Source organism: Pleurodeles waltl, chromosome 11 (genome assembly GCF_031143425.1).
Source record: "Pleurodeles waltl isolate 20211129_DDA chromosome 11, aPleWal1.hap1.20221129, whole genome shotgun sequence".
Classification (NCBI taxonomy): Eukaryota; Metazoa; Chordata; class Amphibia; order Caudata; family Salamandridae; genus Pleurodeles; species Pleurodeles waltl.
The window spans coordinates 938,195,338-938,208,629 of NC_090450.1; the positions used below are offsets into that span (position 1 = coordinate 938,195,338).

General features: G+C 47.4%; 2 non-coding genes across 2 annotated transcripts; both read right to left on the minus strand.

The window, feature by feature from the left end:
- Positions 1–519: 519 nt before the first annotated feature.
- On the minus strand, positions 520–660 carry LOC138266687 (U4 spliceosomal RNA). Its single transcript, XR_011199620.1, has one exon. It is a non-coding gene; the product is annotated as a U4 spliceosomal RNA (small nuclear RNA).
- Positions 661–10,996: 10,336 nt separating this feature from the next.
- On the minus strand, positions 10,997–11,137 carry LOC138266688 (U4 spliceosomal RNA). Its single transcript, XR_011199621.1, has one exon. It is a non-coding gene; the product is annotated as a U4 spliceosomal RNA (small nuclear RNA).
- Positions 11,138–13,292: the final 2,155 nt, after the last annotated feature.

Here is a 13,292-nt window from a genome sequence, read left to right on the forward strand (position 1 = left end):
GAAGCGGTTTAGAAATGCACTTTGGGGCAGATTTATGAAAAGTGGAGCTGCCACTTATCTTGAGCCCCTGAACGCCACCCTAACGCCACCATGGTAACGTCGCATTTAAAAAACGGCGCGGCGTTTTTGGCCTCGTTGGGCCACATTTGCGTCTAAAAAAAAGGACGGAAATGTGGAGCAAGGAGGCGCTAGGGGCTCCTAAATATGCCACTTTATATAACGTTAAAAGTCACGCTCGACACCTTCGTCAGCTCTCGTTCTGTTTCAAACACTGCATACAGTCTGAGCGAACTTTCTCCGCATTATCCTGTTGATAACAAACGGCTTCCAACAGAAATACGAAAACTAATCAAGACGAAAGCATCCTGAAAGTGCCTGCCGGATGCAGAAACTCCGACACACTAAAACTAAATCGAAAACAGTGAACTAAAAGAAAATAAACTCTGTGTGGTCTAGCCGACACCAACACGTTCACATAAACTACTAAAAAAAATCTTATTTTTATACATTAATATTCAGTCTCCTTGGAGACTGTCAAAAATTGCCAATATCGACTATATTTCAAATCGTCATGGCGGGGTATTGGGTAAAGTTTTCAATAAGCAATAATCGCGCCTCGGTTAGACCTCATTGGCTACGATACTGCCACTGCGCAAAGCTAACAATAAAAAGGCGAATAAAGGTGCGTCTCGGGGTACCACCTCATGATACAAAGACCAAGGAAACGTTTAGTTGTCCAAGAATTACTACACCTCCACTGGCTTCTAACAGGCAAAATAATACACTTTGTTAGGATTGTTTTATCAGGTTCCGTCCACTCTCTGCCCCAAATATTCCATACCGGCGAGCAGAGAACTCTGGGAAATTTTATGCTAAATAGTTGCACAGGTAGCGCTGCATCCTAGTTACAGGTTTGATGCTCTTCATGTGAAGATGGGGTCCATGCTGCTAGCGATGTGGTGTGGAAATGGAAGAAGCACGAATTCTTAAAGCATGTCTTCAAATGTTTACCAAGGAGGCATGGTAATCATTGAAAGAAATGTAAATGGTAAACTACATTTTTCGATACAGCACTTACTGCAGGTGAGCCGTTTCATTGAGCTACACAGTTGCATTTGCTGCATTTCATTTACACCTTTAAAAAATACAATTTTGGTTTCGTCGTTTCGAAAACATCTTAGAGTGTGCCGGAGAACATCTGTAAAATGAGAAACTCGGGAAATGGTGGACTCATATTAAGGGGAAGAAAGGGGGCAATAAGAAAACATCAATGTTGCCCCCTTATTTATATAAGTAGTAACTTCAAAGACCTATATGTCTCTTCAACAGTCGAAGGAGATATTTTTGCTAAGAATCGCTTCAAGTAGGTCAGAGAGCACACCAGCAGCTAACCAATTTTCTGCTCGTGTGTGTAAAGCAGAACCGACACTTTGGAGAATACTGTATGCATTTATGTTTGCTACTTTGCTGTGACTATACCAACAAACTGGAAGCAGCGGTTGAAGTCCGTAAAAAAGTATGGGGACCGTGATATTGTGGGCCTAATTAACATGCCCTTTACACCACTGCTGCATCATTTTTTTATGGGCGCACCAGTGACGTTAGCAGTGCACAGAACTGCTGCAGATTTACAAACTGACACACGGGGCCCAATGCGTCAGTTTGTAAAGCTTTCCGTCACATTATACCTTCCCCAGGTATAATGTATGCAGGGTAGGCCTTACCAGGGAGAAAGCCACATAGTTCTGACGCAGTTAAATTTACATTTCACTTTGTCATTTTGAGACTTCACTGCGTCAAAACTGTACCGCCTGCTCAGAGTAGGCGTAAAATTGATGCTGGGGTTTTTCCAAGGAGAGCCTCCTCACATTGCTAGAGCAGTGTCATTTTACGGATCTTGTCCAACAATGCGTAAGCTCAGCGCCAACAGATGCATCACACTTTCTGATGCATCTGTGAAAACGTGCACCATGGAGCTCTGTATTGTAAATACAGAGGATCTATGACGTTGTTAGGGGATCATAGGGAAACAGAAGAAATCTGACGCATCAATGTCGGCGCATCCGATTCTTGTAAGTGAGGCCCATAGGCAGTCACAAATCTTCAGTTTGCTAAACACATGTTCAATATTATTTGCCAAATATAACCAGCTATGATTTGGGATATGCAGGTGGTGATAGCTGTTGATGATGCAGAGTACCAACATACAGAAATTGTCCTCTGGTAGTGGTGGGGAGGGAGGGCCCAACCTCTAAAAAAGTTTTCTGGGGGGGGGGGAGAGTGGCCAAAAAAAGTTTGAAGACCACTGTCCTAGGTAGACCAGGTGATTCTCCCAGCTGGAGCTAAAGACACCTATATTATCCAGATATGCTACACTGAAGCTTTCCAACCCCTGTAGAACTTTATAAACCAGCCTCTGAAATGTGGCAGGTGCAATTTTCACCCAAAGGGCATCACTGTAAAGTGATAATACCCACTAGGGGTGGAAAATGCTGTTTTGGGTTTAACATCATCTGCCAACTTGATCTGCCAGTAGCCAGCAGTCAAGTCAAAGGTGCTCAGATACTTGTCATCTGCCCTAGATATAGGATGAGCATCAGTGTTTTTTAACTGTTTTGAGACCTCTGTAGTCAACACAAAACCTAATTTCTCTTTTTCCATCTCGGGAGTGAGGTTTTGGGACACGCACTACAGGGCTGGACAAGGGCTATCTGAGGGCTCAATAACCCCTAGGTCTAGCACCTTCTGAACTTCAGATTTGATGCACTCCCTCACATGGTCAGGTTGTCTGTAAATTTTGCTATTCACAGGCAAACTGTCTCTTTTGTCAATGGTGTGTTTACACCGTGTGGTCTGACCAGGTGTCAGGGAGAAGAGTTCTGAGAACTGCCCTAGGATGTTTCTACAGTCCTCCTTTTGGGACTCAGAGAGGCAGACAGAAAGGACTACCCCATCAATTGAGCCATCAGTTGTATTGTGGGAGAAGAGGTCAGGGAGAGGGTCTCTTTCCTCTTCCTGTCGCTCATCAGTAGCCATGAGCAGAGCCATGTCTGATCTATCATAATAGGGGTTATGGGGGCTTCCGGGAGTGCCAATGTCTACCAGGTAGCTGACCCCCCCTTTTCTCTCCACAATGGTGTGGGCACCACTCCACTTTGCCTGGAGTGCCCTGAGAGCCACAAGCTCCAGGACACACACTTCCTGTCCTGGCTGGTAGACAGTTAGGACAGCCTTCTGGTCATGCCATTGCTTCCCGAGTTCCTGGCTGGCCTGAAGGTTTTTAGTAGCCCTCTTCATGTACTCAGCCATCCTTGATCTGAGGCCAAGCACATAGTCCACTATGTCTTGTTTGGGGGCCTGAGAGGTTGTCCCCAGCGTTACCTAACAAAAGCAAGGGGATCTCTAACAGGGTGCCCAAACAGAACTTGAAATGGGCCGTAGTCCACACCCTTCTGAGGGTCCTCCCTGTTGGGAAAGAGAAGGCATGGTAATAGGACATTCCATCTCCTGCGGAGTTTTTCAGAGAGCCCCATTATCAAACCCTTGAGAGTTTTATTAAATCTCTCTACTAAGCCATTTGTCTGGGGATGGTAAGGGGTGGTGAACTTGTAAGTCACACCACGTTCCTTCCACGTGGCTTTCAGGTATACAGACATGAAGTTTGCACCTCTGTCTGATACCACTTCTTTTGGGAAGCCCGCCCTTGAAAAGATAATGAGGAGGGCTTTGGCCTCTGCAGGAGCTGTAGTGGTCCTAAGAGGAATGGACTCCGGTTACCTGGTGCCATTGTCCACTACCACCAGTATACATCAGTTCCCAGAGACTGATGGAGGGTTTAAGAGGTCAACAATATCTACCCCAACCCTCTCAAAGGGAACCAAAACCACTGGAAGTGGAAGTGAGGGGGGCCTTTGGGTTGCCACCTGTCTTGACAAGTGACAGAGGAGCGAGAAAACACATTTGTGTCTTCTGACATGTGGGGCCAGTGAAAGTGCGGGACAAGCCTGTCCTAAGTCTTACTTTGCCCCAAGTGATCTGCCAGGGGAATGTCATGTGCAAGGGTCAACAGAAATTCCCTACATTTCAGAGGGATCACCAATCTTCTGGTGGCACCAACTTTGAGATCCCTGGACTCTGAATAAAGGAGTCTGTATTCCCAGTACACCTTATGGGTGCCACTGACATCCCCTGCCTGTTGTGCTGCAGCTTGCTGCCTCAAGCTCTCCAGTGTTGGATAAACTTGGTGTTCCCTACTGAGCTCATCCCTGGTGGCCCCCCTGCACCCAAGAGTTCAGCTGTGTCAGCTTGAAGCTCCTCTGGTGTAGGTTCCACCCAGGGAGTGGATTCTGAACCCTCAAGAGTTGAATCCTCACTGGCGGCTGGAGTAGGGCATAACTTCTTACAGTTCCTGCCCTTGGATTTAGGAAGCTCTTAGGCCATTGTTCCAGGCTCCAAGGTTCCTTGCTCTTTTTGCTTCTTAGCCTGTGCTCTGGTAAGGGCATAGATATGCCCTGGATGCTCAGCATTGCTGCGTGCACCTCCAATTCCACCTCTGCCAAAGCTGAGGTCTCCAAGTCGTCCCCTAGTAGACATTTTACACTTAGGTCTGAGGAAACCACAACCTTTTTAGGACCTGTTACACCCCCCTCCCCCCACCCACCCACCCACCCAGCTGAAATCAATAACTGCCATGAGGTGGAACAAGGTCTTGTTCTGAATGTCAGTCACTTATTACGTGTGACCAAGTAGGTGTTGCTCAGGAGACACCAGTTTTTCAGTCACTATAGTGAGCCTGGCACCTGTGTCCCTGTAGGCCTCAGCCTCACCACCATTTATGAGGGGATGCTGATTGTACATACCCATATTAAGGGGACAGGCAACAAGGGTGGCGAAGTCAATGCCCCCAGCAGGGACCAAGACAGCCTCAGTGGTCTCTCTAACTAGCCCAGACCCCACTACAGACTCTAAGGTGAGCCCAGATACACTCTTAGATTGACTACTGTTAGTAGTCCCACCGCTACTGCTATTGTGAGGGGAACTAGAAGTACAAGTGGGGGTAGTAGTGGTGGAAGACTTAGTGGTGCCTTTCATAGGGCAGGAGCTCTCCCCTACCCTACGGCCTTTGTTTTTGCAAACATAACACCAAGGCTTTTTGTAGTAGGAAGAGGAAGAGGAGGATTTGTTCCCATCACCAGATGGGTTTTGTGGGCTGATAAAGACTTTTTTTTTATCTTTGTCCCCACGCTTATACTGAGACCTACCTGCTTCCTTCATTTTGTGGTCACCCACTGTGTGAGCCTTCCTACTCACCCTGGTGCTGACCCACTTGTCTGCCTTCTTACCCAGTTCTTGGGGAGAGGTCAGATCATAGTCCACCAGGTACTGATGCAGCAGATCAGACACGCAATTATTCAAAATGTGCTCTCTTAAGATTAGGCTGTATAAGCCCTGATAATCATTGACTTTGCTCCCATGCAATTAGCCTTCCAGGGCCTTCAAGGAACAGGCCACAAAATCAACCCAATTCTGTGAGGACTCTTCCCTGGTCTCTCTCATCTTGATTCCATATTGTTCAGTAGTCAGACGAAAGGCACCTAAAAGTGCAGATTTTAAAACTGTGTGGTTGTCTGCATCTTCTTCTCTGACTGTGAGGAGTCTGTCCATACCCTTGTCAGAGAAGGAGAGCCACAAAATAGCTGCCCACTGCCTCTGAGGGACCCGCTGTACCTTACAGGCCCTCCCCAGACCAGTGAACCACTTGTACATGTCATCACCCATCTTGTAAGGTGGGACTACTTTGTTCAGGTTCCTAGAGTCGAAAGAGTCCTCCTTGACCCTGTTGTCCCTGAAACTAGTACGTCTGCCATGTAGGGGTCCTAACCCCAACCCCTGCATTTCTCTCTCCACTGCCAAGGCCTCCCTATCTAAGGCTAGCTGTTGCTACTGCAGCCTCAGCTTGGCTTCCTCTATTCTCAGTTGCCTGAGTTCCCTGCCTAGGGATTCTTCCCCTGAAGTTGAGCAGTGGGTTCCCTCAGATATCAAGGAGATGTGAGAGTGGGCAGAGGAGGATCTATTCCTATTCTTGGACACCCTCTCAACCAGCCCTCTATGGACAAAGGTGGACCTACTGGTGTGACCCCCCTTTAAACTGCTAACAGTGCTCCTGACAGGACTGTGGGTGTGTCTAGACGTTTCCTGATCCTCCTTGGGTATTCCTGACCCACCTCAGTGGCTAAATCATCTTTTTCTAGCACTGGACGGTCAGACTCTTCTTCTTCCTCCTCACCTCCTGGCTACCAGCATGTTCCTGGCCATCCTGGAGGAGCCGGCCCAGAAGTAGAATTTATTGGATTTTCTCCCTGTCTTCAGCTTTCTCTCAGCACATATCTCCCTAAGTTCTTGGAAGGTCCGGTTCTCATAGGGAGAATCCATGGGCTGAGAGGTATGCTCTGCTGAAGACATGTCAGCTAGCTAGAGTGGTGTAGAGTCCCTAACTACTCTAGCACTAGGCTCCCAGCAAAGTTTGGAGCAAGGGCTATACCAACCCCTAGCTTACCCAAACTCAGGAGACTAGATCCCTAATACTAGATGTATTGTGTACCTAACAGTACTAGCCTTTCCTGTGGAAAGTACCCAGTGGCAGAGTGGTAAGGCAATTGCAAGTGCTTATCCCGACGCTAGACCACCAATGTAGGAAGCTGGCCTGGTGTGTGGTATATGCCTAAGGTGTTCTCACCCTATACCAGGTCGAGGTATCCCTATTAGTGTAGTGTAGGCAGTGTCCAGGAAGCCAGGCTCTCTATAGGTATCTGTGGATGAGCAGGCCAGGCTTATCTAGGAGACATGCAAAGCTTATGCAATACCACTGTAGTCACACAACACTTACACACATGAAAGAACCACACAGTGTTACAAAAATAAAGGTACTTTATTTGGTAACATCAATACTAAATTACTATATAGGTTATGCTCTGTTAGCAGGTGAGTAAACACAATTATATATACACACTGGTACATAGGAAAAGGCATTGAAATGCAATAGAAAACAGTGAAAGAACAGTATGCAACAGAAACCCTAGGGGGAGAACAAGCCATGTACTAAAAAAGTGGAATGTGAAGGTCGGACCCCCACCCAGGTGAGTAAGACCTGTAGAGGGGAGCTGAACGCACTTGGGACCCCAATAGGTAAATACAAGAGTGACCCCCAGCGACCTGGAGAAGAGAGGTAATTACCTGTTTTTCACCCAAACCCACAGAGAAACTTTGCAGAAGGACAATGCAAGACCCAAGCAAGACTGGAAGAAACTGAAGATGGAGTCTGCCAGAAGAGGACCTGCAAAAGAAGGGGAGCAGTCCAGTTCCAGTTGGAGTGTCCGGTTGGGTCAGGAGCCACTACCCACCCTTCTGGTGATGCTGAACCAGGTTGACGAGGAAGGACAGGAGCCGGCTGTGCAGCACAAGAGCAGAAGAGGAGTTCCAGGAGTGATGCAGTCGGTGTTCCACATCGCGAGGAGAGATGCAGCACATAAGTGGTGAGGGAAAACCACTAACAAGACTTGGCAATGGCAAGAGTTCCTAAAAAAAAAGTTTGTAGAAATGCTGGGGACCAGGAGAGTCAGAGGGGACTCAACCCATGGAGGGGAGTCCCAGGTGACCCCCACGAACTAGAAGAGTCTTGAGACGAAGATGGAGGCCCCACAGGCGACCCGCTGGCAGCAAGAACAGGAGTCGCGGTGAGGCCCACTCAGCACACCTGGCAGAGAGTTCCAAATCACTGGAGTAGCAGGAAGGAGACTGTCCATGTCAGAGACGAGAGCTGGAGGACAGGACTACATGGAGCCTGAAGATTCCTTGGATGAAGAGCCAACAAGCCTTGGTAGCTGCTAGAGTCGTGGTGCACAGGAGTACTGTCATGCAAGGAGGGGCAAAGACTCACCCACTCCAAAGATAGGCATCTGTTAGAGAGGACCAAGGGGACAACTTCAGACCACCACCTGGGTTGCAGGATGCACACAGAGTTGCAGGAGAGAGGATCCACGTGGCTGGTTGTCGAGCCGTTGGTGGCTGCAGATACTGGGGAGTGACTCCTTCACTCCAAGCGAGATTCCTTCTTACTTCTTTTGTGCAGACTGATGACTTACCACCCTCAGAGGGTGCACAGCCAGGGAAATGTTGCAGGAGCTGGGAGGAGCCAGAGAAACAATGTTGCAGAGGCAAAGTCGTCACTGGAGCTGCAGATTGTCGGTTCCTGTGGAGTCCAGTTGCGGTTCCAGTGGCCAGAAGTAAAAGTAAACATTGCAGAGGAGTCCTGTTGGAATCTTGCACGTCGAATCTGAGGACCCGCCCAAGAGGGAGACCCTATATAGCCCTAAAAGGGGGATTGGTCACCTAGCAGGGTGACCACCTATCAGGAGGGGGCTGTGACATCACCTGCCTGACCTGGCCACTCAGATGCTCCCAGGGGCCTCTCGCCCATCCTGGATTCAAGATGGCAGAACCAAGTGATCCCCTGTAGGAGCTCTGGGGTGGTGATAAACAGGGGAGTGGTCACTCCCCTTTACATTGTCCAGTTTCGCACCATAGCAGGGACTGGTATCCCTGGACTGGTGCCAACCAGTTTCTGCAAGAAGGGCACCAAATGTGCCTTTCAAAGCATACCTGTGGCTTGGGGAGGCTACCCCTCCCAAGCCCTGTAACACCTATTTCCAAAGGGAGAGGGGTTATCTCCCAATCCCACTCCCAAAGGAAATCCTGTGTTCTGCCTTCCTGGGCTTGAGCTGCTCAAGCAGCAGGAGGGCAGAAACCTGTCTGGAGGGTGGCAGCAGCGAGGCTGCCCAGGAAGACCTTGCAAACTGGTAGGAGCAAAACTGGGGGGTCCACGAAGGAGCCCCCACAGTGCATGGGATCATACAACCAATACTGGGAACAGTATTGGGGTATGATTTCAACATGTTTCATACCAAGCATGCCTGGGTTTGGAGTTACCATTATGTAGCCGGACATAGGTAGTGGCCTATGTCCAGTACACAGGTAAAATGGCTTACCCGCACTCACAAAGTCCAGGAAAATGGAGCTGGAGTTTGTGGGGGCACCTCAGCTCATTCAGGGGCACCCTCACACACAGGTACATGCACCCTGCCCTCTGGGCTAGGAGGGCCTGCCATAGGGGTGACTTACAGTAACCTGCTTCAGTGACCTGTAGTAAAAAGAGTGCACGCACCCTTCCACGCAGGCTGCAATGGCAGGCCTGCAGAGAGATTTTGCATGGGCTCCCATGAGTGGCATAATACATGCTGCAGCCCATGTGGGACACCTGGTGCCGCAGTGCCCTGGGTACGTGGGTACTATATACTAGGAACTTACATGGGGGCACCAGTATACCAATTATGGAGTGAAAAAGACCATGAACAACTGAATTTAGAGAAAGAGAGCACAGTCACTGGGGGTCTTAGTTAGCAGGATCCCAGTGAACACAGTTAAAAACACACTGACATTAGGCAAAAAATGGGGGTAACCATGCCAAAAAGAGGGTGCTTTTCTACAGGTGCAAGAAAAGTGACACTGCACTGGGTGCAGCTCCACTTTTCATAAATCTGGCCCTAAGTTTTATTGCGTGCATGGAACATGCCGCTGTGTACGTTCTGTGCCCTGTGCTCGTGCAGTCTACACATGTGCCGGATCTGGTAGCTGAGTTGGACGAGGCAACCATGCAAGGAATCTTTGTGTGACCTCATTGTCGTAGTATTCAAACAGGGCATACACGCTCAGGGGTAGATTTATGAAAAGTTGTGCTTGCACTAGGTGCAGTGTCATTTTTCCTGCGCACCTTAACGCCCCCCTCACGCCACCATGGTAGTGCCGTATTTAAAATACGGCGCACCATGGCAGTAGTTAGGGTGACTAGCCTCATAATTTTTTACGCTAGTCCGGTGCTTTGCAGGATTAGCATAAACAATAATGACGCTAACCCTGCAAAGCACCCAGAGGCCCATTGTAACCAATGTCAGCCTCTTTTTAACAATGTTAAAAATTGCAGGTAAAAATGGCACAAAGGAATCTCGTAGATTCCTTTGTGCCATTTTTATGCCTCTCCTAGTGCAGGAACGCCCTCCTTGCATCCTTCCATACATAATATGACGCAAGGGTTTACAAAGTGGTGCAATGCATGCATTGAGCCACTTTGTAAATACGGTCCGGGGAAAATGCCACTTTAACGCTGCCTTAGCGTAAAAAAAAAATGACGCTATGGCAGCACTAAAGTGGCGCTAGGGGCTCTCAAATATACCTTATAGCTTTTCATCCCTCTCAGGTGAAAAAATGGTCCCTAGTGCAAGGAAGGAAATGGGCCCTTTTGTTGCTGTTTGAATGATAAAATACGGGAAAAATTAGGGTTAAAGCGGCCCCCTGGGCACCTGCTGTACCAATAGATGGTACGCCTCTGTCCTTGAGCTCGGTAACATCTGTAATTGAGTGCCCTGAAGCGGTTTAGAAATGCACTTTGGGGCAGATTTATGAAAAGTGGAGCTGCCACTTATCTTGAGCCCCTGAACGCCACCCTAACGCCACCATGGTAACGTCGCATTTAAAAAACGGCGCGGCGTTTTTGGCCTCGTTGGGCCACATTTGCGTCTAAAAAAAAGGACGGAAATGTGGAGCAAGGAGGCGCTAGGGGCTCCTAAATATGCCACTTTATATAACGTTAAAAGTCACGCTCGACACCTTCGTCAGCTCTCGTTCTGTTTCAAACACTGCATACAGTCTGAGCGAACTTTCTCCGCATTATCCTGTTGATAACAAACGGCTTCCAACAGAAATACGAAAACTAATCAAGACGAAAGCATCCTGAAAGTGCCTGCCGGATGCAGAAACTCCGACACACTAAAACTAAATCGAAAACAGTGAACTAAAAGAAAATAAACTCTGTGTGGTCTAGCCGACACCAACACGTTCACATAAACTACTAAAAAAAATCTTATTTTTATACATTAATATTCAGTCTCCTTGGAGACTGTCAAAAATTGCCAATATCGACTATATTTCAAATCGTCATGGCGGGGTATTGGGTAAAGTTTTCAATAAGCAATAATCGCGCCTCGGTTAGACCTCATTGGCTACGATACTGCCACTGCGCAAAGCTAACAATAAAAAGGCGAATAAAGGTGCGTCTCGGGGTACCACCTCATGATACAAAGACCAAGGAAACGTTTAGTTGTCCAAGAATTACTACACCTCCACTGGCTTCTAACAGGCAAAATAATACACTTTGTTAGGATTGTTTTATCAGGTTCCGTCCACTCTCTGCCCCAAATATTCCATACCGGCGAGCAGAGAACTCTGGGAAATTTTATGCTAAATAGTTGCACAGGTAGCGCTGCATCCTAGTTACAGGTTTGATGCTCTTCATGTGAAGATGGGGTCCATGCTGCTAGCGATGTGGTGTGGAAATGGAAGAAGCACGAATTCTTAAAGCATGTCTTCAAATGTTTACCAAGGAGGCATGGTAATCATTGAAAGAAATGTAAATGGTAAACTACATTTTTCGATACAGCACTTACTGCAGGTGAGCCGTTTCATTGAGCTACACAGTTGCATTTGCTGCATTTCATTTACACCTTTAAAAAATACAATTTTGGTTTCGTCGTTTCGAAAACATCTTAGAGTGTGCCGGAGAACATCTGTAAAATGAGAAACTCGGGAAATGGTGGACTCATATTAAGGGGAAGAAAGGGGGCAATAAGAAAACATCAATGTTGCCCCCTTATTTATATAAGTAGTAACTTCAAAGACCTATATGTCTCTTCAACAGTCGAAGGAGATATTTTTGCTAAGAATCGCTTCAAGTAGGTCAGAGAGCACACCAGCAGCTAACCAATTTTCTGCTCGTGTGTGTAAAGGAGAACCGACACTTTGGAGAATACTGTATGCATTTATGTTTGCTACTTTGCTGTGACTATACCAACAAACTGGAAGCAGCGGTTGAAGTCCGTAAAAAAGTATGGGGACCGTGATATTGTGGGCCTAATTAACATGCCCTTTACACCACTGCTGCATCATTTTTTTATGGGCGCACCAGTGACGTTAGCAGTGCACAGAACTGCTGCAGATTTACAAACTGACACACGGGGCCCAATGCGTCAGTTTGTAAAGCTTTCCGTCACATTATACCTTCCCCAGGTATAATGTATGCAGGGTAGGCCTTACCAGGGAGAAAGCCACATAGTTCTGACGCAGTTAAATTTACATTTCACTTTGTCATTTTGAGACTTCACTGCGTCAAAACTGTACCGCCTGCTCAGAGTAGGCGTAAAATTGATGCTGGGGTTTTTCCAAGGAGAGCCTCCTCACATTGCTAGAGCAGTGTCATTTTACGGATCTTGTCCAACAATGCGTAAGCTCAGCGCCAACAGATGCATCACACTTTCTGATGCATCTGTGAAAACGTGCACCATGGAGCTCTGTATTGTAAATACAGAGGATCTATGACGTTGTTAGGGGATCATAGGGAAACAGAAGAAATCTGACGCATCAATGTCGGCGCATCCGATTCTTGTAAGTGAGGCCCATAGGCAGTCACAAATCTTCAGTTTGCTAAACACATGTTCAATATTATTTGCCAAATATAACCAGCTATGATTTGGGATATGCAGGTGGTGATAGCTGTTGATGATGCAGAGTACCAACATACAGAAATTGTCCTCTGGTAGTGGTGGGGAGGGAGGGCCCAACCTCTAAAAAAGTTTTCTGGGGGGGGGGGGAGAGTGGCCAAAAAAAGTTTGAAGACCACTGTCCTAGGTAGACCAGGTGATTCTCCCAGCTGGAGCTAAAGACACCTATATTATCCAGATATGCTACACTGAAGCTTTCCAACCCCTGTAGAACTTTATAAACCAGCCTCTGAAATGTGGCAGGTGCAATTTTCACCCAAAGGGCATCACTGTAAAGTGATAATACCCACTAGGGGTGGAAAATGCTGTTTTGGGTTTAACATCATCTGCCAACTTGATCTGCCAGTAGCCAGCAGTCAAGTCAAAGGTGCTCAGATACTTGTCATCTGCCCTAGATATAGGATGAGCATCAGTGTTTTTTAACTGTTTTGAGACCTCTGTAGTCAACACAAAACCTAATTTCTCTTTTTCCATCTCGGGAGTGAGGTTTTGGGACACGCACTACAGGGCTGGACAAGGGCTATCTGAGGGCTCAATAACCCCTAGGTCTAGCACCTTCTGAACTTCAGATTTGATGCACTCCCTCACATGGTCAGGTTGTCTGTAAATTTTGCTATTCACAGGCAA